Source organism: Diceros bicornis, chromosome 6, assembly GCF_020826845.1.
Source record: "Diceros bicornis minor isolate mBicDic1 chromosome 6, mDicBic1.mat.cur, whole genome shotgun sequence".
Classification (NCBI taxonomy): domain Eukaryota; kingdom Metazoa; phylum Chordata; class Mammalia; order Perissodactyla; family Rhinocerotidae; genus Diceros; species Diceros bicornis.
Window position 1 is genome coordinate 53,284,000 of NC_080745.1, and position 22,477 is coordinate 53,306,476.

The window sequence follows — 22,477 nt, forward strand, 5'->3', positions numbered from 1 at the left end:
CTGTGCTGGTGACCCACATACAAAATACAGAAAGATTGGCACAGATGTTAGCTCAGGGCTAATCTTCCTCAAGCAAAAAAAAAGAGGAAGATTGGCAACAAATGTTAGCTCAGGGCAGATCTTCCAAAAAATACAGTCTTTGGTCATTTAATGACGGGGATACGTTCTGAGAAACCCATGAGGCAATTTCACCATCGTGTGAACATCACCGAGTGTACTTACACAAACCGAGATGGTATAGCTTATTACACACCTACGCTATACGGTACTACTCTTATGGAACCACCATCGTATATGCAGTCCATCGTTGACCAAAACATCATTATGCAGCACATGGCTGTACTAAGAAAACCTCTCAGAAAGTAGAACAAAAAAACAGAGAGATGGAAAATAGCTAAGAAAAAGACATAAGAAAATTAGAGAATCAAACCAGTAGGTCCAAATATCCAACTAACAAACTTGCAGAAAACAGAGAAAAGGGTGGAAAGGAAATTACTAAAGAAACAGTATAAGAAAATTCCCCAAATTGAAGGACATGAGTTTCCTAATTGCAAGGACCATGAACATAGAAAAACTATAAGAGCTAAAGAAAATTATTCTGAGGTCGGAAAAAAGTATCAGTTATAATATTCTGTTTTATATAAATATGTGGTTATTAAATATAGATATATAACTAAATTAATTAAATGGTATAAACATGTGTTTGACTGTTACATCTATATCCCCAAATATTCCTTATATATTCAAGTTGGCCACAAAAATTGTTTGTTTAGTTCTTCTCAGTGGGAAAACATGAGAAATATAAACCAAGCATAAAAGGTACATAAAGAAATTAAAAACCCATTTACCGGAATCATGTTGTTATTTTTCTTCATCAATCTTCCTTCCAATCTAGGAGAAAATAAAAGTAAATTAAAGTGCATTCTTCATGTAATGAGCTGCTTATAAGAAAAGAACTAAAATCCACGGTAACTATTATTCACTTCTTGTTCTCTATCCATAGCAAAACTTGTTCCTTCCCACTTCCCAGCTAGTTTCGGGCTGTCATGGTAGGCAGAGTGAGGTTTACTAGGCAAAGACGAGCAGCAGCAAGCATTTAAACCCAACATCAGTAAAACACTGCACACCGAGCGTATCTAATGGCATGAATTTTAAAATCATTTACTTTTATAAATTATCTCCTCTCCATTCAGGTAAATAACTGCTAATTGACAATATAAAGAAAGATAAAGAAGAAAGTACATTTTTCAAATGTAAGAATTACAACCGTAGGGTGAAAGGGGTAGCAACATGTTTAAATTTTCTTTTTTACCAGAACGCAATCAATGGCAAGTTAAGCGGAATAACTACAAACTATGTACGTGTGTACATGATCAAAGAGCTTATAAAATAGACTTTAACCCACATCACCATAAAGGCTCAGAAATCCTTCTTCATTTAATGTCATGAAAGACTTGCTCAACAAAAAATGACATATGACCCTTTGAAAATATATTTGTGAATATTTGTACAATATAAATGTTAATTATGGTACCTGCAGACAGAAGGAAAAAGCTCCCTTTTGAAAAATTAATAAACATTTGTATTAATGTATTACATACATACAGAAAAGCACAGAAATCTTGAGCGGCTTACTTACTTTTCCTAAAGTGAACACACATGTGTAACCACCACTCTCCCCAAAGGTCGCCATTGCCCTGACTTCGAATACCACACATTAGTTTTGCCTGTAATAATACAAGGTATTATTATTCAGGGATCCGGCTGAGAGTCTAAGAATCCCTGAATCTGGACCAAAAATAAAATGCTTTCGGAAGACAGAAGCAAGTAGTCACTAACTGCAAGGGGATATTATTTCAGAAAGATGTTGACATGTCTGAGGAAGGTGTTTTGGCTGGATGGATGGTTGTTTGAGGTCAACCTGCAAGTTTTCCAGAGGCTGTAGGACAGAGAAGCTGTTTTACAATATAAATAGAAGGGAAAGGGCCTTCTTATTGTCCAGGATGAACGTACTGCTGGGGATGAGATGGGGGAAGAGGGAACAGTGGGAAGAGGGGAGGGGGCAGAGAGAGTTTGGACCTCCTTTCTATAGGTATAAAAACACCTGTAAGATCAAGATAATAACCAAACTAGCATGTGCTAGAAGCTAGACTAAGTTACTGACGCATCATCTCATTTGATCTTCCAATTGCTGTGACGCCTGTAGACAGATAAGAATATTGAGTCTCAAGGCGGCTAAGTATGGTGTCCGAAGCTAAACAATAGGTGAGGCAAAGCTGTTCCTCTTTAACAGGTTCTATACAGGACTAGAGACACCAAAAAGAATAAGGAAAATGTTCACAGAAAAGAGGCCATGTAATTAGACAAAGAATATGTTATATTGTCCCTGTCCACGAATCATTTAAAGGAAAAGGACCAAGTAATTCAGGGTCTACAGCCTTCTGAATTACTAAAAAGTTGAATGGTTCTGTCACTTGTAAAGTAGGCGCACTTATCTTTCTGTACCTCAAAGGAGAAGTTTCAAAATAAATCCTTACAATTCACAAGATGTAATTTTCTGACATGGTAACTTTTTTTATCCCTCTCTATGCATTCTCACTGCAACGTGGGAAATCAAAAGAGCATGATGTCCCTCAGAGAAAGTCAGAGATGCAGAGAGGCAAATTACCACCAGAAATTATTGAGGAACCTATGGTAATGCCACCTTCAAACCACATGCCACACCTGCATGAATATTTAATTCTGTCATGAGTACTTTCAAAAAGCAGAAGCCAAAATGGGAACACAGTTCAAAAGGGAATTTTCTATTCTGCTACTTGACAGAGAGAGGAAATAAAATATCTAAAAAAAGTTGATATAAAACTATATGTGATATACCAAAAGGCATGTAGCTAAAAACACCTTCCTGCATCCTCACTGAACAATACAAAATAATATGTCAACTATACGTCAAAATAATACGTCAACCCAATAACTATGATTGTCAGACATCATGAAATGCCTTTACATTTAATCCTACAAGAACCCTGCAAGGGGGAGAGGTCAGAATCTCCAGCTTATCAGATGCAGACATTGGGCTCTGAGAGGTTATGTAACTTGTCCAAGGTCACAAACTCGTCCAAGATCACACTTCGAGGAAGCAGGAAAGGGTTCCAAATGAAGTCTGTCAGATACCAAAGACACATGACAACTCTGGCTTAATGATGGAAGCAACCAAATCTTGCTTTTCAATTCCAAGTCATCTAATGATTCTTTCACTATTTCCTGGTTTCAAATTGCTTATGCTATGTCCTGCGTAAAGGATACTGACACGCCCTCCTGTGAGATGGAGGAAGTGTCTTGTTAGGCAGTGGCTTGAGGATAGGAAACAAAAAGGTCTAGATGGACTCCTTTTATAGATTAGATAACTGCTAAAGCGGCTGAGAGCTCTCTCGTGATCGTCTTTATATGGGACCTAGCACAGGGAATGCCTAGTAAAAGCTACAGGCTTCATTTTACAGTGGACACATGCTGTGAAGATACAATGTGAGATGTTCTTTCTGGGACTAGTAAGCAAGTTAACTGTGCTCAACTTGCACAGTAAAGCATTCAGGAAAAAAATTACCCAAATTACACTTATAAGGCCATGGCTCTAAACTTTCAACTAAAACCGAGTATAGTAAGGCAAGAATCTTTGTAGACATTATTAACCCAACGACATTCAGAAGAATATTGGGGGGAGGAGGGCAGAATAAGGTAACCCTTCCTTATTCACAATAATTCTGCAACAGCAACACTCAAACTCCTTATGTGTTTACTACTGGAGACTTCCTCTCAAGAAAAACCACACTGGGGTAGGAGAAGGTTCCAAGACTAAAAAGGAATGAGCATAAGAAGGAAGGCTGAGGAAGGAAAAAACTGAAGTTCACACAATTCTGCAAGGCATGACAAACTCCCACTTTACAAGTCTGTGTTGGTAGGACAAGTCCTTTCAAAGCCTGTTACTTCCTCTGAGGTCAAGAAGGGAAGTGGTTTCATCTTAAAGGCCAAGTTGACAGATTGATACAGAGTGGCTGCCCAGAGAACACTGAGAGACAATGCTGAAATCAACTGCCACTGCCCACCAGGGACACATGACACGGAAATTGCAGCACGCATGCTTCGCTTTTGGCAGCCCTGACCCGAACTCTATAATCGTAATTCAGTTATTTCTTCTCAGGGGGAAGATGGTATGTAATTAGACATGAATAATGTAGAGACACCAGTAACAGCACAAGATCAATTTAATTATATTCCTCTATTTTTATTACATTTTTCTATTAAAATTACACTTTATTAGAATAGTAAAAACCACTGAAAATTTTCTCATTCTCACTCATAGACAGCATGTTATGTAAATTAAATCTTAGTTTAAGAGACTACAAAATCCAAAGTACAAAGTTAGTCCTTTCTTCCTCTAATGTCTAACTCTCAATAAACAGAGTGTAATTGAACCCTTTCTTTCTTGCCTCTGCTTGGAGAACCTTTACAATCTCTTGGGAGGGAGAGATTCAGCTGCAGTTGCACAGTCCCGGGCATCATGTCTACCTTACGGCAACTGAAAGTTGCAGTCTCTTGCTGCAGACACCGCAAGGCTTCCTCCTGCTAGCAGCTGGTCCCAGCTCTCGTCACCAGAGAGAACAACTTTCAACTATACTCAAGGAAAGTCTTAATCTGCCCTTGACTACACTACAGTCTTAATTTGTCCAGATTAAGAAAATAGCACAAAGAGTAAAGTGAATGTCTCTGCCCAGCCCTTCCTCAAACCTTGCTCAATCTGCAGCCCAACATGACTCCTGGGTAAGTCACAGAGCTCTTTCTCAGAGCTGCTTGGCTGAGCAGTAAAGAAAACACAATATATAAAAGATCATCCATTAATCACCCTGGGAGTTTAGCAACTTCCCAACTAGCCTCTCAAATGGCCTCTACTTTTTCCTATTCCTCTGTAAAATTCATTTGAATAGAGGAGTTTACAAGAACAGTTTCATCTAGAAGAAAAGGACAGGTTTACAAATTGCAATGTACTAAAATGTGGGAGCTGAAGGAGAGGATTTAATGGGGGGTAAACAATACACCACACATATATAAAGTGCTAGTTACTCCCAAAGATGATAAAGAGTGAAAGCAACTACACTCTAGGAAATGATGAGAGAAATTAATGGGAACAAAGCAAAACTGGTAAAAGCCTGGAAGGTAATTATCAGGATGTGAGGTCAATCTCAAGGCAACCACCCACTCTCCCCTTCTACAAAGAGGAACCCCAAGTGCCTTCCTTAGCCTGAAGGAAAGACAAGGTATTTTAGCCCTTCACTCACCAAACATTTATTGAGTAGGATTATACAGACATGAAGAGTGGCTTCCCGGAAGGAACTCAGAGTTTAGCAAGGAGAAAAACTGCATAAACCAGTGTTTACATTTCTATGTGGCAAGTGCTACCAGGAGGTAAAGAGCAACACAAGCACTTCCCTGGTGGGGGCCAGGCACAATTCCTGGACGTTTTATCTATCTCATTTTAATCCTTCAAACAAGCCTGTGAGACTGCCAAATGTCTTTCCCTTTTTACTGATGAGAACTAGGGTGCATGGGACACAGAAAACTGTCTTTCAAACAAATGGAGTAATTTTTATTCTAATTAAATCTTCAGATACCGCTGCCCTACTGCCAAATAAATCCCAACCCCTATTTTACCTTTTGCACGCTGCCCAGAAGGGTCTCAGGTTCCTAGAACTTTTACTGAGAAATCCACAAATTGAAGAAATAATTTTCTAACATCACAGGTCCTTTATCAAGGGCCCCATCAGCAATGCCCTGCCTCTTCTTTACTGGAACGGGTTTTGGTTGTTATTAAATCCCTACCCATAGATGTGTCAGTATAATCTTTCTCACATGTTATTTAATCACGGTCCTTTGAGGGCAAGAGCCACATTTTATCCATGCTTATAGTGCTCTCAGTACCTAGGACAGACATTGGTAAGCACCCAACAGAATCCTATCAGGTTTCTCTCTTACCAATTATATCAAACCAAGCTTCTCAGTTCTGCCGTCAAGCCGTCAGTTCACCCACCTTTACCTTCCATACTTAGTCACTATTTTCAAAACTGGATTACTACCCACCTTTGAAAGAATTATTCATTGCTAAATGTTTGCTTCTACACTTCCCTATAACGTCCTTTCCCTATCCTGCTCCCCGCACTCTTTGTTAATCCATGCCTATCACACCCGGCTGAGAAAGAACAGAAACAAACATATTTGCGATAACAGCGGAACTGTCCACGGGATGTTTTTTTACTTAATAAAACCTTTTTTCTCAAAATATTTCATGTGAACTCAAAAAATTCTGGATTGGCAATTACTTCCATGTAATATTTGATTATAATTTACCTTCCATTAAAACCATTTTACACAGTCTCATGTCACTATCCAAAAAAAGTTTTAACTAAAGTAGGATCAAAACTAGAATCTCTTTAAAAAAGTTATCTAATCTATGTCTGATCTACTGTACTCCAAGTAGTGTCCCTTTGAAACACTCACACTATCACCCTAACTAGTCAGAAAGTCTCACAAGCATAGGTTACGTCATATCCCAAACATAAAGTATATATAGGTTAGCAATTTAATAAATACTTTAAAAACTAATCCAAATGCGCCTTGCCTTTGAATTTGGATTCTTTTTAGATATTAAGAAGAATAAATATTTAATGGAAATTAAAGAAACTCAAAACAGGGGCCCGGCCCCGTGGCTTAGCGGTTAAGTGAGTGCGCTCCGCTATTAGCGGCCCGGGGTTTGGATCCCGGGCGCGCACCGGCACCGCTTGTCCGGCCATGCTGAGGCGGCGTCCCACATACAGCAACTAGAAGGATGTGCAACTATGACATACAACTATCTACTGGGGCTTTGGGGAGAAAAAGGGAAAAAAAGGAGGAGGATTGGCAATAGATGTTAGCTCAGGGCTGATCTTCCTCAAAAATAAAAAAGAAACTCAAAACAATGAAAACTTTCTAATTTTCTTTCTAAATACTTTGAAGTAACATTTGGGCTTCAAAAGAAAATTCAGCATGAATTGGCAAACCAAGCTATCATAATGAACTTTTGCAAGTAGCAACAGCTGTCTTTTGTGTTCCTAAAAGAGGCAAAATTTGCTGGCTAATAAAAGATGGACTAAAAAGAAATCGCAAATTACTCCAATATAGAAACAGATTAAAATACTGAATCCGTTTCCAAGGAAGATTATGGGAAATGTTTTTAACCAAGAATCAACTAATTGACTCAAATCGCATTTGTAGTAGATGTATATCAGGGTATCTGTTCACTCACTCCTATCTCTGAGAGATTCTGCCTCACCCTCAGGCTCAGTTGCTTTTCTACTGCCACCTTCTGTATCACATGATACAACTCACCACACACATAGCTGACTGGACCTGGAGGAACACCTGACCAAAAGGCAGCCATTCATAGGCTGCCCAGGAGCCTACGACTTGTGTTTACTGGCTAAAAAGATGAAGTCAGCCAATCAGATCTTTGGCCTCAAAACTGGAATCATGAAACCCTAAAAGAAGTTGCCAGTTAGATGTTGGAGTACAAGGTCAAGAGGAACACTTAAGAGTTGGGGCAAGCAAGCATCATGGGCCAAGTCTGTCACAGAAAGTGAGAACTAAATCCAAGCCAGTTCCTGAGCTGGGATTCATGGGAGATCCACATCCTGAGCACCACCCTCACCCCTACCTTTTCTGGAGTGAGACTGACCCGGTTTTTGCAACCAAAAAATTACCAAAAGACAGAGATCATGAGAGAAACTTAAGTTAAATTTTTAAGTAAAGACCTAAAGTTGACGTTTAGTTAGAATAAAACCACCTTCTTTTAGACTAATTGAAGGAAACAGCTCAGATCACTTAGTAAGAAATCTGAGCTCAACTTTTAAAGAAATATAGGTTTAATATTTTCAACTTCCTCTCTCCTCTGGACTTCAGGTTTCTCACCTATAAAATAAGGTCAATTATGAGAAGTCTCTAAATTCTCTTCTATGGTTTATAATCTCAGTACAAGTAGTCTCTGGTATATCAACATGTCCCTTTCATATCAAGGAGGACTCTATTTTTGGGCAAACAGTTTTTGGGCAGCGGTAGAAAACATTCTCTATTACCTGGGCTGTCACATGATGAATTCTCATCCTATTAAATTCATAATTAGAACTAACAAATTTTCCCATAACAATTCTTTTTTTTTTTTTTTTTAGTGAGGAAAATCAGCCCTGAGCTAACACCATGCTAATCCTCCTCTTTTTGCTGAGGAAGACCGGCCCTGAGCTAACATCTATTGCCAATCCTCCTTCTTTTTTTTCCCCCAAAGCCCCAGTAGATAGTTGTATGTCATAGTTGCACATCCTTCTAGTTGCTGTATGTGGGACGAGGCCTCAGCATGGCCGGACAAGCGGTGCGTCGGTGTGCGCCCGGGATCCGAACCCGGGCCGCCAGTAGCGGAGCGCACACACTTAACCACTAAGCCACGGGGCCGGCCCTCCTATAACAATTCTTAAAATGCTCCACCTCCCAGACTACCCCATTTTAGCTATATATACATAGAATATTAGAATTTTTCATACTGTTTTCAATATCTCTATTTTTCATTTAAAATATACAATGATACTACAATACCCTGCCTCTCTCTTAGTTTAAAGAAACTAAGAAGCAGAGAGAGTGTTATTCAATTAGTCATTGGAGAAAATATTTAGATCAGAAATGGTGCCACCATCTTAACCATAATATTATCAGTACTCTACTTGGGGTGGGGGAGGTGTGAATGGTAACATTTGGAAATCCAAATACCCATCTTATATATTCTTGTCGCTCAGGTTTTAACAAATTAGAAGAGCATTTATCTCAGTCTAAAACTGTAAGCATTCAATGAATGAAAACACTCAAAAAGTATTTTTTAAATGTCAGGAAAAATTGTCCAAGACTTTGAAATGGGCAAAAGAGATTCCTAGGTGTCCCTTCAGTGGAGTGCCAGACATCATCTAGACCGCCCTCTGGGAATTATCTGAGTCAATAGGGCTATGCACCTTTGACTGGCTGTCTAATTTACAACTCTGTGAAACTGGCAGTAGTTAGTTCCAAATAATTCTTACCCACGGCAATGCAAATAAAATTTGATTTCTGCCTAGAAGAAAAGATAACCCCAAACATTTCATTTTATTGCTCTTTTTTAACCAGTTTTGTTATCTATTAATAAATTTATTTCAGCATTTCTGCTTTTTTTTCAGTTCCTCAAATTCTCCTTTAATTCCTTCAGTGAGCTGAATAAAACCTATGATATATGCTCATTTTATATCTACATGCAACACATTTTTAAGTTTTTGAAAATTACTCTTTAGCAATGACGATCCCTTTTAAAAATCACTCCATTATAAATACCTAGAAAAGTGTTTACTATCATTCACAGCCAACTGGTAACAGTATAACCCACCAGGCTATGAATAACTGGTCTGTGCTATTGGGGAGTCAGAGCCTTGCAATTCAGGCAGAGTGATACACATGGAAATAAACAAATGGCAATGACATCACTGCAATTTCACCAGTAAAGCAAGTTACATTCTCGGTCTTGTATGTACATCAGTGGGTAACAACTGAAATAAAGCCTGGCATTCCAATTGCATAGATGTATATCATGCATCCACTTCTTAATGGATACAATGTAAATAAAATCCAAGTAAATGCATGTAGAAGATGGTACATGTGTGTGTGAAAAACACAGCTAAAAATACAGTCAGATCCATGCAATGAAGACAAGTGGAACATATAACCTAGAAAGTGAAGCAACTCCATTTATTCAGGAAAAAAAAATAACCTTGGTTCTAATCTGTTGCCCTTGTCCTTAAGTTTTCTGAGCTAAATAGCTACACATCTAAATTAGCAAAGCAAGGCACATACATGTAGGCAAAAAGTTTTCAATTCTTGGAAACTGTTGAACTCCCCCAAATAGGGGCTTAGTGTTCTCTACCCATCCCTTGACATGACTTCTTTGAAGGAAAAACTACAGACTTTAAGCAGAAAACAGGGCCAAATTATTCCACTTGACAGAAACAGTGAGTAGGAGGTTAACTGTATCATTTTCCTAAATGTTGTGAGAAAATTCGTCAACTGAAAATCAATAGAGGAGTTTCTTGATATAAGTAAACCTGATGCATGAAAATACATTTAGACTAAGGATTTACACCGCAGAAATCAAAGAGACTTGCAAGTAACAACTCTACTACTAAGAATTAAAATAGGAATTTATTTATGTATTTTACAAAATGTGATTTAAACATGCTTTTCAAGGATACAACAATATATTCAGGAAAGTTTTATGCACATATAAAACTGCCCCTGTTGAAACTACATCCTTAGGTTTGAAGAAGTCAAAGTTTCATGTTACTCTCAAATCTGTACAAGGAACCCCCTTGATCAGTGACGTCTCCTCCTCCTCCTCTTTAATGTCTACTCTTTCCTTTCAGGGCCCCATCTACCCCACTCCCTCGATGTCAATCAAATTCTACTAAATACTCTTCTTTGGCTGCAATTACCTTTGTTTCTTTGCTCCAGAATTTCTCAGCACCTTGAATATGCTAATGAGCACTGAGAATCTCCAAGAAAGGGCTTCAGTAAAGCACCATCTTTTGCTTTGCTTCTCAGAACTCCAAGGACTATACCTTGGAAACTAATATCCTAGTGAAAATGATTCACTTAGCTCAGCTCTTGAGTTCCCTCCATTGGGTGTATTCTTCAGCCAAAAGCTAAGTGTCTAGCCAGGCCAGCCATACGCAAATATAAAGGGGGCCTTACCTCCCAAGCGTAATCTGAGGACCTGAAGAACTGCCCAAGAATCATTCATGCACTCACGCACTGCCCTGAGGTCTTAAGTTCGCAACATTAAAGTAGTAACAACCACGGCCTAATAAAGCATCGGCCTCCCTCAGAAGGCCCAGGTTAAAACAAAAATTCTCCAACGGCTGGGTTATCAAACAATATAATGGAGATGACTGCTCAGATAAAATAAAAGTAACTTTCTGGGCTGAATTTTTTGTTTTCTCTTTTAGTAAGTGAAAATTTTTCTGAAATGGATTACATTTTTCTTACTTTCCCCCATTTGCAAAAGTAATAGATGTTCTTTGAATGACATTAGAAAATAAAGATACATGCAGACAAGAAAAATTACCAATAACCTTAGTCCTCAGTCAGAAGCACTTACCACTTTGAAATATTTCTTTCCAGTCCTTTTTCAGGGCACTTCAAGGACAGGAATCTTTGTTTGATCCACTGATGTATATATAGTGTTAAATAAATACTTTTTTACTTTCTGTATAATTTTTGTATGCTTTTGTATATTTTGTATGCTTTTTACATGTACTTTTTGCATACTTTTTGTTTTATAAATTCATTCATTTTATAAGTTCAGAACTATACACACTGTTTCATAATCATTTTTCATGTCACAACATACGGACATGTTTCTAGGCTATTAAACTATTAAATATTCTTCTACGTCTTTGCCCCTGCCCCCTCCTCTTTTTTGAGAGATGGACGATTCACTGCTTTGTGGAGAATTAGGATTTCCCCCCACCCCCCACTACTTCTAATAACATTTATTTTCTTATATTATAAGAGTTACTCAGGTTTACCATAAAATTTTGGAAAACACAGTTGGGTTTTACAAATTGAGGACATATATGCGTACTATTTTGTAACTTGTTTTCACTCATGTTGCATCCTAAACATTTTGCTGTCTCCTTAAATATACTTCTGGGGTTACTTCCTAAATTTTTGAAACAAGAATCCCCAGAACCCAATTTCACATGATCTTCATGAGTCAAGGTCATCATTAAGAACATCAATAATTGTAATATGCTATATCTATGGGTGCAAATGATATGAACACAAATCAGGATGAATGACCCCAGAAGATGCCCTAAATCTGTTCTGTTTTATTGGTTTTATTTTTCTTAAGAGTTCTCCAATATCAAGCTTTTTAATCAATGGTCTCTCCCTCATGAAAGTAAAAAAGACATAAAATAGCTCTCAAACAGTCTAAGTGTCTGCCACGGGAGTTATTAATTCAAACAGGCTTTTCCCAAGTAATGTCCCTACTCTCCATATAATAATAAGAAGAAGAAGGAGGAGGAGAAGGAGAAGATTTATTTTCCTGTTACTATGACTTGGGTGATTTCAAAACAACCTCTATTTCTTAATCACTGATGAAAAGTCTATGTCAACAGTTTCAATGAACTTTTCTTTCCCACAGTCAGTAAGAAATGCCTCTCAACACCTCCCAATTTGTATAAGGATATTTGGAGAAGACTTACTTCAACACTTGCAATTCTCTCCCATCATTCATCAGAAAACATTTCTGCACTGGTCATAGTTTCCTCAAGCTCTATGACTTAAGTGATTAACCATGATCCAAATTTGAGGCCCAAGCAACTCTGTGAGATTAAAGATGCTATTTTAAAAATACATAATGATCTGATGATCTTCCCTGCATAATGAATCAACTTCTTCATTAAATCTGTTCCAAAAAATACATTTCATATTCTATAGGCATACTATTAAATGAATGAGGCCGATACCATCAGGCAAAGAGAGGGTACGTTTACAGAACTAATCTCTAACCCTGTTCCTATACAATGGACACTACTACAGTTGTCTGGTTACCTAAGTGGATGTAGGCAAGTAATCTTTTTAAATTATCTTTTATTAAAGATACAGAAAGGGCATGGAAATAATCGGCATCATAAACAACAGGCAAAATCTATACCCAATTCATCCACAGAACTTAAAACTTTATCTGCCACATGACAGGCACTCAATAAATTTTCTGAACAAGTACATGTTCTCAAACAATAACATTTTTCATTCACCAAAATTCCTGATGGGAACCATCAGGATTAGTATATATGAGATTATTCAACCTGCCTCTTATTCTACTAAATTCTGGGAGAGGCGGCACAAACACGTGCTAGGGTAAAAGTAACGAGTATGATCCTGAGCCTCCAGTTTTGTCAGCATTATAAAACTACTTAAGGAAAAGACAATGTTCGAAATAACCTGTCCAAAATAGCCACAAACTGGTCCTGCAGTTCCGTGGTGTGCTGTTTCAACTCAATAACATCAACCTTCCAAATGTCTCCCTTTGAAAGGTCAAAATCACTCATTAGAAAATAAACACAGCTCAGTCAAACACATTTGCCTGAAGCAAACTGGAAATTCGAAGAAACAGCCTCCACCTCAACAGAGGTTGAGTCTAGTCAGCTGCCAATTCATTTCTTGACTTTGTGAAAGTCTTTTCTGCCATCTGTGTGCCTCTGGGTTAGTAGGAGAGAGAGAGAGAGAGAGAGAGAGAGAGAGAGAGGGAGAGTGTGTGTGTGTGTGTGTGTGTGTGTGTGTAATCTATAAAACAGGGAGCTGGGTGAGATGCTATCTCTCATCTGTGATTCTGTAATGAAATGATTTGCATTTGTAATTATTCTAATTATTCTAACTATTCCAAATTATGAGCAAGAGTCGAGTTTGATTACTGTTGATTGAAAAATTGCCATGGGAGGCAATGTAGTATAATGGTAAAGAGACAAGTTATGACACCTAGTAGAAGACATTAGAAATATGTGGGGACATTTTTGGATGGCACAGTGATTGACTCCCTATTGGCCTTTAGTGAGTGGGTTCCAGGGAAGGCAAATGTCCTGAAATAAGTGGAACAGGCCACACACGAGGTCCTGCCTCAACAACTGTTAACACTGAAGAAGCTGGATTTCAGATCACACAGTTTCTCATTAGCTGTGTGACCCTTAATGACCTATGGTTAAGTCATTTAATTCCGAGCCTCAAGCTCCTCAAAGGTAAAATGGGAACATTATTACTAACCTCCAAGGGTTCTTTTGGAGACTAATGTATAATATCATGGTGTGGGCTTAGAGCGCACTGCCCACATTCAAATCCCAGCTCTACACTTACAAACTGTGGGCCCTTGTGTGTTCAGCTTAACCTCTTCAGTTTCCTTATCCACAAAACTCAGGCAAAAAAGCTTTTGCAGGGTTTGATGAGTAGTGGCTCAATGTATGTTTGCTATTATTGTTAGTGCAGGGCTAATTATTAATAGGTGCTCAATGGGTGTTCCCACTTCATGGGACACACATGACCACATTATAGAACCTAGATACAAACTTTCAAAACCTCAGTAACTACACTCATCTCAGATCACCCTGACAAGAATAATTAGTAAAAAGGAGTAGGGCCTATTCATTGGTGATATTAATCAACATTTTAGCAAATTGTCTTTCAAACAAATCTGCAAGCTAGTGTTTTGTTGTTGTTGTTGTTTAAAGACATACTAATAGCAAGGACAATGAGGCACAGTATACACAGAGGTTTCCAGCTGTGTCCCACAATATAATTAATAGTCTAGAGGATTAAATGGCAAAGCCCAGGTTCCAAACACCAGGTTAAATGCTGAAACATCCAAACAAAAACTCATTACTAGTTTCTTTAAACGCCCTCACACCCTCCTAATAAGATTTAACTCTGGAAAGAAAGAAGCATAAAGGCGGCAGAAAAATGTCCCACAAACTGGTGACAACAGAAGTGCAGATGAAAAATAGAGCAGCAACACAGACCTTTGGCTACAATAAGTTGCAGATCCTTCAGAAGCTTAACAATTTCCACGAACAGACACAGCACATTCCCTGCACTGAAGTATCAGGAAGTTCTCCATCCAAGGAAGTGAATGGCCCCCATGCTCATCATGGTTAGCTTGCAGTTCACGAATTTTAATGGTGTGCTAGGGGCTCAGAATCAAAGATTGTGCTGTATCTGTCAAGGGAGGGGCTTATTACTTAATGATTAAATTGTAACTGCCTGAAATAACATTTGGTTGAAATACCTTACTTTTAGGAAAAAATTTTAAATAGATATGATGTATTTAATCAGCTCCTTTTCACAATTGCTGGCAGGATGGAAACTATATTAATCAAGATAAATTCTATAAGCCAACTGGTCATTCACACAATAGATGTTCAAATTCTAGCTTTACAAAGCCCAAGAGTAAGACTCCTAAGATTTTTTTTATTTTTATTTTTTAAAGGTTTCCTTTGTTTTATAATTTCATTTATTTTTTCCCCCAAAGCCCCAGTAGATAGTTGTATGTCATAGCTGCACTTCCTTCTAGTTGCTGTATGCGGGATGCGGCCTCAGCATGGCTGGAGAAGCAGTGCGACGGCACGCGCCCGGGGTCTGAACCCGGGCCGCCATCAGGGGAGCGTGTGCACTTAACCACTAAGCCACGGGGCCGGCCCTAGACTTCTAAGATTTTAAATGTACATATACTTTGTCGGAGAAGTTAACAACAAAGAATATATAAGGATATACCTCTCAATATCATCTGTACAAGCTAAGGTCTAAATGGGGCTGGTTAAATTCGGGTCATTCCATACACTGAACTGTGTAGCTATTAAAACAAATGGGACAGACTTACACATGCTGATAAGTAGCCATCTCCAAGAAGTTTTTTTTTTTGGTGAGGAAGATTAGCTCTGACCTAACATCTGTTGCCAATCCTCCTCTTTTTGCTGAGGAAGATTGGCCCTGGGCTAACATCTGTGCCCATCTTCCTCTACTTTATATGTGGGACACCCGCCACAGCATGGCTTGAGAAGCAGTGCCTAGGTCTGTGCCCGGGATCCAAACCCACGAACCCCCGGGCTGCAAAAGCGGAGTGTACGAACTTAACCTCTATGCCACCAGGCCAGCCCCTCCAAGAAGTATTTGACAATGAAAAGAGCAAATCATGGAAGAATATGCATATTGTTTACAGAATATGTTTGTATTCTCATAGAACATAATGGAAGAATATACAAGAAAACTTGAAATTATCTCTGGGGAAGCAAGGGAGGACTGGAACAAAAGGAAGGCTTTTCACTTTGCACATCCTTCTATGTTGCTTAGGGAATTTTTTTAAATCATGTGCATGTATTTTTTTTAATTAAAAAAAAAGAAACTATTTAACTTCTTTTTAAAAAGTAGAAGAGCAGATGCTCCCTACCTGTCCATTTTCCCTTAATACTGAATCCAATGTATTAAATGATAAGCATGACCAAGGCAGGTAGCTTTTTAAAAGCAAAGTGGAAAATCACAGTTCCTTACTTCTCCACAAAACTGCTAACCTAACCACCTTTCCTAAATTTTAGTAGATTAGACACACACTTTCCACAGATGCCCGTAGGAAACAGGCTTACAAAACACTTGAAAAGTCTGTTTTTCTTCTGGTATAAATAATTCCTTAATGGCTCTAAATTTCTTGCTGCCTTTATTGTCAAGCAGGTTGTAGTGCCAAAGCACACTGTCTTGCATAAAGGAAACTTCACAAAAAGTACTCTTCTGGTTGTCGGTTGTTCTTTATCTCCCAGCCAAATGCCTAGGGGACTGGCGCAACCTGCTCACGTCAATAAATATCAATGTACAGCTGGCTCACTAAACAGAATCACACTGTGTACTCTGCCACCCCCCCACACGATGCCCATAACCCCCACCACTACCACCATCCAGAAAAGCAACCAGGCACCTGGGCACACACAGCACTAGCGAATGCCCCCAACTGGCCCATTCCTCCACAAAACTCAGGCCAGCCTGGCTGACACCGGACAAGAGCGGTCATCTATCCCAAGAAGAAAGAGACGTGGCCAGAGCTGCCCCATGGCTCCTAGACCCCAGTTTAAAGGCAATCAACCACCCCTGGACCCTCTTACACACATTCCTGTTCATCACATAGTTTTGGGAAAACAAAAACAACTCCTCCCTACTAGTACCTAGGCCTGCCTACCATTCAGAATCCATTCAGCACAAGCCCTGTGATCTTAAGCAAATTGCTTAGCTTCTCTGCTCCTGAATTTCTTCATCTGCAAAATGGTATTGGTAATGCCACCCACCTATAGCTCACAGAGCTGAGTGAGGATAAGGCATGTAAAGCTTCTGGCACATAAGTAGCGCTCGGTGTGTGTCAGCTAATATCACTGCCATCATCTGTAGGCATGACCCTGCAGCAGTCTCCTGTTTGGTCTCCCTAATTTCACTCTAGCTTCTACTTAGCAGTAAAAATGACCTTAGAAGCGGGAAGGGGTGAAATCATCCAGTTACTTCCACCCTCCTCTCCTCACTAAAAGTGACAACAGCCCCCACTTTCGTTAGAATGAGATCCAGAAGCCTCCATGCAAACCTCTACAGGTCGCACTTTAATCATCATTAAAAGGGGAACTCGGGCTCCACCCATACCTCTCCCCCGGAAAGTAGAGTAAAGGCCTCTGCCAGATGCTCCCAATACTCCTTTGTTGAACTTTTCACATTTACAATAGGAAGATGCCTAATAAGAACCATTCTGCACTAGAGTGTGAGCCCCATTCATCACTACAGCGCTAGTACCTGCACAGTGACAACTCAAATAGCTGTTGACCAACAAGAAACACGGGGACCCATCTTTTCAAGTATTACAATCCATAGAACACATCATCGTGTTAAAGCTGGAAGACAAGACAACACAGCTTCATTGTTGTATCACATTAAACTTTTCTGTATAGAGTTGAATGGAGCCAGTGAGATTCTATAAGAAAAACCAAAAGGTAACTGGGCATTAATTAAATTCCACATCCTTTAGTTAACCAGTTCAGACCAGATGATTCAACCATCTACCTACCATCCTAGCCTGGGCTTAACTGAAAAGCATGACTCTCGGTTACAGGTTTCACTTTAGAAACATCTTATTTAACCTGTTTGAATGTGAGCCCCAAGTTATTTCTGCACTTTGCGTTTCCTCTCAGGCTGAAAAAGCTGCTGCTAAAACGCTCAAGAGTGCAAGTATGCTGATATCACCCTCCAGGGAATTCAATTTCCAAGAAAAGTCCACTGATTTTGCATTGGACAAGATGAAGAGAATGAAGACTTCAAGCAAGTTAGGAGTTAGGGAAATAAAACTCAAGGACTCCATGATTTCCCACCACCTTTGCTTTGCTAATGAATGCTGTTTGGGTGGGTTGGAATAACTTAATTTGAGAAATATGTCACTGGAATAAAAATTCCTTTTATCCTTTGGAGGGCAAAGTTCACAGCCAATCACTTCAATCCTTTTTTTTTTTAATCATTACTTTTAATTGTGGTAAAATACATGTAACATAAAATTTACCATCTTAACCACTTTCAAGTATATAGTTCAGTGGCATTAAGTATATTCACACTATTATACAATCATCACGACTGCCCATCTCCACACTTTATCATCCTAAACTGAAACTCTGTACCTATTAAACAATAACTCTCCATTCCCCCTCCCCCCAGCCCCTGGAAACTACCATTCTACTTTCTGTCTCTATAGTTTTGACTACCCTAGGTACCTCATATAAGTGGAATCATACAGTATTTTTCCTTTTTTGACTGGCTTATTATACTTAGCATAATGTCTCCACGTTCATTCACGTTGTAGCATGTGTCAGAATTTCCTTCCTTTTTAAGACTGAATAATATTCAGTTGTGTGTACAGACAACATTTTGTTTATCCATTCATCCATCAATGGACATTTGGGTTGCTTCTACCTCTTGGCTATTGTGAAAATTGCTAGTATGAACATGGGGGTGCAAATCTCTCTTCAACACCCTGCTTTCAATTCTTTTGGGTATATATCCAGAACCGGGATTTCTAGAACATACGGTAGTTCTATTTTTAATTTTTTGAGGGACCACCATACTGTTTTCCATAGCAGCTACACTATTTCATATTTCCACCAGTGCACAAGGGTTCCAATTTCTCCACATCCCCGTCAATCAACACTTACCATTTTCTGGGGTTTTTTTGATAGCAGCCATCCTAAAGGCAATCCTTATTTTTTTAACTTGAAAACTGGTTAATTGAATTAAATTTTTGCCACACCTATACAGTTGGCTAAGAATGTTAACCAAGCTGATTCTCATGAGTATGCTGAATATTCATCTTCTGAGAAGTAATTTTAATAAAGCAGCTAAGATTTTTTTAAAAAGCTTTGGACACAAAACCATTCTGTATTCAAATCTGAAACCGTCACTTATGAGGTAGGTAAAGTGCCTTTTCTAAATGAGTTTCCTCATTTATGAAAGTGAGCTATGAATACCCATTTCTTAAAGATGTGGGGTGAATTAAATTGCAAAATTGTATAAATCACTTAGCATGTGCCTAGCATCTAATAAGCACTAAAAGAATGACAGATGATGATCAGGAAGAGGAAAGTTTCATTATTATTAGAAGGCAACTGGAAGGTAAGTCACAAAAAGATCTCATATTCAGCGTTTTATATATACATACTCTTTCCTCATGTATTCAGATAATCTTGTTCTATACAATTTATACATACACTCCTCAAACCTCAAAGCTGTCCTTAGAGCCAAGATAGCATTTTATTACATATAAACATACCCTTCTCTAGAGTAGGTAGGATGTCAAAAACCAAGCGGTGGTAGTACAGCACGAAATTGCACCTTCTTTCACAGTTTGAACAGTTGGTAACAAGAACTTGTCACATACTTAAAATTATACTTAATCTAGTTATAGCAAAAAGGTAGAGCACATTGTGAGATAAGCTTGTTTTTCTCGGTTAATTAATTAGAGTTAATGCCAAATGGCTATCTTTAAAATGCATACCTTTGCCTAACTTCACAGACTGCATAAAAAAACAACCTTGAACTGTTGAAGACTGTCTAGGTATCTTTCACTTTGCATCTTTATCTGGCTTCTCATTTAAATTCACAGAACCTGAAGGAAAGACTTAGAAATCATTTAACTCAAACTCCCACCAAGTGACTGCTGTTAGTTACTTCTGTTTCTATGGACTTAACAATAAATTACAGTAAAATAGAAAATCCTTGGGAACCTGAAGCAGTTGTAAAAAAAGATAAATGCATACTTCACATTTAAGCAAATCAAATAAATGGAAATAGATTTTAAAAATAAAAGTTAAATCAAAAGAGTGCTGATTCATCATCAAAACCCTTCAAGAACCCCTACGTGTGTGCGTGCACCAGGCACTTCTCTAAGCACTTTACATTTATTAACACTTTTAATCTCTACATAGGAATTCTGATGCGGATTCCATTAATATTACAAGGCATTTCAAATTACTCCTTAAAATTTGACACGTTATTTTATTTATATACTCCACTGAGAAATATTCATGTAGAATAACACTCCAAAACCTTAATTATGTTACTGGCTTCAGGTTTCTAGACAGTCTTCATCTGTCCATCTTGGCTAATGCAAGCTCATCCTTTCTCCCACCCACCCAAAGAAGGTTCAAAACAGTGGGATGCACTGATAATGGCATTTGTTTAGGTTTATTAGTTCAGGTTTAACCAGAAAACTGTTTCAATCATTGTTATGTTAAAATACTTCAAAATTACTTTCTAATTTCAGTAATTAAGGTATGTGGGTATGTAATTTTTAAATCTGTCTTTGGAGGTTCAAGATTTAATGAGAGATCTCAGCTCATTTTTCAAAGAACTCTTTAACCAATCCTAGGAAAACGCATGTTGACATTATGAATATCTCTCATCTTTGGGTCTCAGTGATCACTGGCAGAGGAATTGGGCTGAAACCCCACTGATGACAAAACATGCCCTATAAAATAATTTGCTGAAATTAGCTTCACCACTCTAAAAGATAGAAAGACTGTACATTTTCCCCAAAACTGTATGTTTTGAGTACTTGGTATTTCTCTCTACCTCCACCTCCCTCTGAGTTTTCACTGTAATTCCACTACCAAGAAGAAACCAACAGGTGAGAACGTCAGTGCTAACAAACAGGGTCCCCTGTCAGTCACTGTCCTTACTTTTTCCCTCTTCATTGGTTTTTGAAATCTAGATCCTACCCCCAGAGGCAGCCACAGTAAACCTTTGGGAGTCCTATCACCTCTGCCTAGCATTCACAGCTTTGGGACTAGGTCTGCTGTTCAGATTCAAAGTTATGTAACAGCCAGAGAGTCTCTGAACCTCAGAACTCCAACCTCTGAGAAGGAACCATGGCAACAAAGCTTTGGTAGCAGAGAGAGCCTGGACTAGACGCCAGGTCTCTCGAATCCCACTCTACTGTGCTTGCCTCTGCAGAGCTTTCAACTGCTGCCCTGGGTCCTGAGGCATGGCTCAAGCCACCCAGCAGTGTGGCTTGTGAACCCTGACAATTTATCCAGGGAGCTAAATTAGATATAAGTGCTCTTACCCGAAACTTGTTTCCCCCGTCCCCTTGCATATTTTATTTGCATATTTTCAATTGTCTTAATGTCCTTCACAGCAGTTTTCTTTTTCCCAGGATCCAGCCCAGGAGTTAAACTGCATTTAATTCTTATGTCTCTTGAGTATCCTTTAAACTGAAACAGTTCAGCTTTTGTCTTTCATGCCATTGATATTTTTGAAGAATACACACCAGTTATTTTAGAGAATATCCTCCATTTTGGATTTCTCTGGTGTTTCCTCAAGAATACATTCAGATGCTGCACCCTTGGCTGAGGTACCAGATAAAAGCAAACCATCTAAAGGCAGGTGACACCCACTCTCCCTTATTTGTGATGTTAATTTTGATCTCTTATTTAAGGTGTTGTCCAGTTTCCACACTGAATCAATACTACTTTTTTCCTTTTTTAATCAATTATTAAATTTGTGGGGAGAACAATGACACACTTTGATTTCAGAAACTGACTCATGCATTTGATTGGTTAATAAATATTTGCTGAGCACCTGGTACTTGCCAGGCATTATGATGGCACTGGAGATATGGCAGTAGGAAAACAGACATATCCCTGCCCTTGAGGAGTTTACACTCTAGTTAGCAGAGGCAGACAAGGAGCGAGTAAATAAAGCATAGTGTATGCTCTGGTGACAAATGCTTCCAAGGAAATAAAGCAGAGATAGGCACAGGGAGAGCTAGAGAGGAGCAATTGTATCTGCAACTGCTGGTGTGGCCTTCAATCCACTATCATAACCAGTGCAGAAGAGATCTTCTTAAAGCAGAAATTGTATCTTGTCACTTCCTGCCTAATATCCAAACAGTAAGTCAGAACTTCTCTGCAGACATCCAGGAACTTCATGGAGGGCCCCAGCCTCGCTACATTCATCTCTTGTCATCCTCTCTTCTGATTTATACTCTGGCAATAACACCTATGCTTCCCCCAGATGTGCCCTGCTGTGGCCCCCCATTCATGTGCCCTTCACACCACTTGGAGGAACGCCTTGTCCATTCACAGCATCTCCCTGGGATGTTCCTTCAATGCTGAGGACTAGAGAGAGGGAGGGAATCCAGTCCACAAATTAACACAAATGAGACCGGGGTTCTAAATTATCTGAAAATTAAATGACAACTATTAACAATTATCTGTTTTATACATAATTTTAAACAAAATTTTGTATTATATACAAAGGTAGTTTGTTA

General features: G+C 38.8%; 1 protein-coding gene across 5 annotated transcripts in view; it reads right to left on the reverse strand.

The window, feature by feature from the left end:
* SGMS1 (sphingomyelin synthase 1) overlaps positions 1-22,477 on the reverse strand; it is a 281,381-nt gene that overhangs the window by 135,799 nt on the left and 123,105 nt on the right. For all 5 annotated transcript variants that reach the window (XM_058543450.1, XM_058543443.1, XM_058543448.1 and 2 more), the window contains exon 3: positions 849-891. The gene's annotated coding sequence lies outside the window, so the exon portion shown is untranslated. The remainder of the gene's footprint in view (positions 1-848; positions 892-22,477) is intronic.